The sequence below is a fragment of the Rhea americana genome, unplaced genomic scaffold, assembly GCF_003343005.1.
Source record: "Rhea americana isolate MKP2758 unplaced genomic scaffold, rheAme1 scaffold_38, whole genome shotgun sequence".
Classification (NCBI taxonomy): Eukaryota; Metazoa; Chordata; class Aves; order Rheiformes; family Rheidae; genus Rhea; species Rhea americana.
The window spans coordinates 5,501,978-5,507,009 of record NW_028186512.1 but is presented as its reverse complement, the minus strand read 5'-3'; the positions used below and the strand labels follow the sequence as shown (position 1 = coordinate 5,507,009).

The following is a 5,032-nucleotide window of genomic DNA, read 5'->3' as shown; positions in this document are numbered from 1 at the left end:
CAAAAAGAAAAAAAAAAGCATTACTCAGCTATCCGTTCCTTTGTTGTAAAATTATCTTTCTCTTCCTACTGTAATAATAGCTAAAGAAGAAGAATACTGAATAAAATATGCTTGTGACTAACAATGTTTTATAATACAACGTCCGATTTTAGCCCAAATACTGCTTGCTTTCTTTTCAAAAAGAAGCAGCATGTGTTAAGTGGATTAATAACTGCAGTGTCTTTTCACTTGACAAAGAGAAAAAATGCAACAACAAACAAGCAAGACAATAGTTTTTTTGTGACCACCACCGTTTCACGAAAATATTATTTTACTATTTTCCTTCCTTTTGTTCATTTGCATATTTATTTGCAGRAGGTGAAATATAACTATATAGATCATTTAAATTCTGAAAGATATGAAACTTGGATGACTCAATGGAAAATTCTCAGAAATAATCTCGATGAAGTGGTTTTATTAATCTCATTCTACTTTTCTCAAGGGCTGACATATGCATAAAAGGGGAACATGATCCCTTGCACATGTTCTCCATGAGGACCGCGTGTAGCACAATCATTAACTTAAAACAAGCTTTGCTGACTTTTGCTCAAAGGCATTGCTGAATCCAAGCCAAAAGAATTCAGACTGGCATTYCTCCATCTACTCTGATCAGTGAATGGGATAAAAAGACAATCCTCTTTCACTGCACCAAGTATTACAGGGTTTCAATGGACCTACGTGATCTGTCCCAACACTTCCGCTCTGCAGTGTGGGACAAATTTGAAAGCTGACCTTCCTTTCCTGTGCTGCTGCACGCTGAGCTACCCGCAAGGGCAGACACAGGGACAGATGAGAAGGCTAGACAGCTGGGACTCTGCATCACTAGACCCTGCCAACACTTTGAGATCCTACTGCCACACTTCGGGGAGTCCCCTTTTGTCGGTCCCTCAGAGAGGAAATGACACTGCAGCGAGCCCATACACAACGTGCGCTGTGTATGTGTGAAAGGGCCTTAATTCCCTGCCGCGGTGAATGGAAATTGCAGRGTGGTGACATGAGCTCCCAGAATAACAAGGCCAACTGAAGCTTATCTGTGAGGACAGCAGCTCTACTGGAGTCTTCTTTATCGAGTTGAGAGACGACACAAGCCCCCTTTCCACAAAGGCATCAGGCTTTGCTCTAGTGCCGCCTCAGCTACTGCTACGATCTCCGAGGGTTATGCCTCCTATTTTTAATTTGGCTGGTTTCCTTGTTTGTCAGTTCTACCATATGGTCCTAAACCTTGACAGAGAAGATCCATGTCTAGACTGAAAAAAAACGAAACATATGGAATAGTATTGCAGGAGCTGGAGTTAAAAACATCAAMAGTTTCACCATGATTACTGCTTTGAGCTGCTAGAGAAAACCAGCTGCAATGATTAATGATATCAACTACCTTGTCTGTTTCGGGGAACAGAAAATCCTCTTTATAGTAGTTTTTTCAGCAAGAAAATTTTTAACTTGTTGATTGAAAAGCAATCAGTCAATTACAAGAGATCACCCCAGGTCAAATCAAAGCAAAGAGTTGATTTTTCAGAAAAATAATATTTGGTTTTGAGTCAGTTCAACTTCTTTCAATAGCCATTTGAGTTTCTCACAGTGTCTCACTGGAAGTGCAGGCTGGATTTTTCTCCTTTGAACTATTCTGCCATGCCTGGTATATCTCCCAAATGTTTTAACATCCCCCTTCTAGTTAAACCTCAGCAGTGAGCTATAGGAGTAAATATGTATGTGGTAAATAGACTAAAGAGAGAGCCTAGCCCCCTGGAAGTGATAAATATTTTGTAAGAAAAGAAGAACAATTATACCAGGTCAGATATATATCTGTGGTTTTGACACTAGTCAATAGAAGAGGCAGGGAGAAACAAGAAGATTAGGGGCTATTTGCTTCTTCTAACATGTTGTCCCAGCTTCCAAAAATAGGTCATTTCTAGGACTTCCTGAGCGAGAGACTACATCCAAGCTGCTATAAGAACCATTTCATCCTTCTTGAAATGAATATTTTAGTCCATTTTTAAACACATTTATGCTTTTGGTCTTCAGAACTTTCTGCAGCAATGAGCGCTTCAATTTAATTATGCATTGTATGAAAAAAGGACTTTCCTTGATTCATTTTAAAATTTTTATTTTAAGTTGGTATTGGGTGGCTTCCAGTTCTTTCACAAGGAGAAACAGTGAATAACGACTCCCTTGCTACCATGCCAACCATCGTTTTCCAAACTTGTACCATACCCCTTCTCATTGCCCCTTCTCCATTTCCATTCATTCTCTCTTCCCGTGCAAACATTGCATATGTTTGATCTCCCTTGTGCTCTTCCATGTCCCTGGAATTACAGTTCCCAGGATTCTCCTCAAGCAGTTCAGGAGTGGAGAAATAATGTCCAATTAATTCAAAACAGAACTTCTCAAAATTTCCAAATCATACTTTTCATCCCCTTTCTATGTGTATTTTAGTAATGTTCAACATAGGTATGAAAAGAGTTACAAAAACTTAACAAATTTTCAGGGAATAAGAATTATGATTTCAACCAGTTTTATCAGAAGTTTTCCAAAATGATCTTGTGCAATTTGTCCTTCTACCTATCTTATGCAGATGCATATTGTCATCAATTTACTACAAAATCCAAGCGATCTCTGCAAGCAACTCCCTTAACTGAGGTGCCTATGTATTATTTTCCTTTGGGTTTCAACTTGAAATATTGGGTCACCAACTCTGGAAATCCAGTTGACTACCAGCTGGCAAGAAACAGGTTTCCTTTTGAAGCTGAATGAAGTACGAGGCAGTAGAAATATTAAGAAGTAAGTTGGATTTGGTTTTAATATCCCCTTTTTAATAGAATAGGGTCACCTTGGCAAAACAAGGTAATGACCTGCAAGCCTAAACTAACTAATCCGTAGCGGATTCGCCCTGGTTTAACGGGGAGAAGGGCCTGTGCTCTGATGTCCTCCCTGAAACGCTGCTCTCAACGCCACGCTGCGGGCGGATGTTTTCCGGAAACTTCTAACGCTGTCAGACTAACGCGCGACACCTACGCACACATGGTTCAKCAGGGAGATTTTCTTCTCAAAAAAATGCGAGACTGCACACTGACGTGAAGGTGCTGAAGTCCAGCGCTGAGGCACCGGGGCCGTAACTCATTCTCGGGTAGCGTTACTAAGATAACAAAACCGCGCCGGCTATTTTTCCAGCCCCGCGTTTGGAGAAGAAGCAGAGCGCGGCTGTCAGGCGAGCGGCCGGCTCCGCGCAAGGTCTCCCGTCCTGCCACGTCCCCCTCTCGCCCCCGGCCGCAGTCGCTCGCCCCTTTCGCTCTGAAAATAAATCAGCCTCGCCTGCCACGGTTTGATTTCTGTCTTGCTCTCCGCCTCCGGCCGCGGGTGCCGCGCTCTCTTTGAAAGCCGGCGTCCACCGCACCATATGGCAGCTGAGGGAAGGGCGCAGCAACGCCGCGGCTCCGCACAAAAGCAGCCGCGGGATCAACGCGCCTCATGAATGCATGAGACACGGTCATGTATAGCGAAGCGCCTCGGGCCCGAGCGGCGAGGGCTAAAGAGGAGGCTGAGAGGCGCCGCCACGGCCTCGGCGCGCAGAAAGGCGGCGGCCCTCTCGGCAGCCTTCCCCCCCAAATCCTATTAGCTCCGTTAAGGACGCGAGACACAAAGTCTGGCAGAACAGGACGCTCTGTTAGGCCGCTTGATTTACTCCCTATCGCTGTTTTTGAGAGATGATCGTGTTACTAAAAGAGAAGATAGAGCTGGCTTTCATACCGCACCTAGGAGTAAACAGGCAAGCCCTATCGCGCGGAGGGGCGCGCGCCCTACTCCACGTGCGCCGGCACGCTTACCGCAAACCGAAYGCTGCCGGCAGAAACCTGGAAACCGTTGGCAGCGTAGTATCTACTGACGGGTTTATTTTACCAAACCACTCTCTCAACCTGCTGCTGATAGAGACAAAGGACTTTGAGGCTGGAAAACTAAGCTAGACCTAATATCACGTGTGCACATTCAGCTGCTATAGAGGAATTACACGTTATTCTTAAATAAGAGAGAAATGCAAACTAGCACCTAGAAACACAAARCACGTGTTTCTCCCTGCTCTGGTTTCCCTTTCTCCTTTCCTGTATGTGAAGCGTTTGGTATGCTTTAGTCCTTTGAAATGTGTACGAAATACCATCTTTATGCATAAAGTTAACACAGTTCTAGAAAATATATACACCTGAAATAAAACATTTTTTATGAACGTCTCTCCACCTCAAGAGGAAGGGAAAAGCCGTCATGCTTGTGCAGCAGAATGCGACAGTACATGYGTACAAATAACCACGTTACTGAACTTAAGCCCAGAACATGGTGCTGCTTTTACTTCAGCAGAACGAAGTGCTAGTTAAACCATTAAACCAGAACTGCATTACTGCTGCCGGCTCTTCCCCTGAAAGGCCTCAAAAATCACAAAAYGCTGTGTCCCTGGGGTTATTTAAAGGAACCTGGGCAAGCTTCCAAATGCTGGTATATGTGACCTTTACAAAGTATTCAACAATAACAGTTCCCCATGAAATAAATCAATGAACATGTGTATAGCAACTCAGCAGCGGCATGAAAGTTTCAAGACGAAATGGTCTTGAATCATGTCCCTAYAATCAGTCTGGAAGATTTTACTGACGGCATAGCACATATAATTATATAAAATATGTTTACAGCATCTCACTACAAGTCTCCCTTCTTGGAATGCTTTTAATGTAAAGCTATTGAACAGCATTACATACAGATGTATACATTAAAGCCACTGTTTATGAGCCTGTAATGATTCACAGACAACTGAAAAAGAATTAGTTTCAAAAATAAACCACAATTAATTCAGAAGTGTAAAAATTGCATTTGAAAGGGTTTTGATGGTCTCTTTTTATAAAAGAACTCTACCATACATAGGAAAAAACTATTGTAAATGCTGCTCAGGAATGCCTCTGCAATGGCTCCGCAGAAGTAAACGACAAAAAAAGTGCACGATATTTGTTAGACTTAA

General features: G+C 42.9%; 1 long non-coding RNA gene across 1 annotated transcript in view; it reads left to right on the top strand.

Moving 5' to 3' along the window:
• LOC146591283 (uncharacterized) overlaps positions 1-4,716 on the top strand; it is a 15,490-nt gene extending 10,774 nt beyond the window's left edge. Inside the window, exons 3-4 of the long non-coding RNA XR_014896839.1 lie at positions 2,612-2,817; positions 2,917-4,716. This is a non-coding gene — a long non-coding RNA (uncharacterized LOC146591283). The remainder of the gene's footprint in view (positions 1-2,611; positions 2,818-2,916) is intronic.
• Positions 4,717-5,032: the final 316 nt, after the last annotated feature.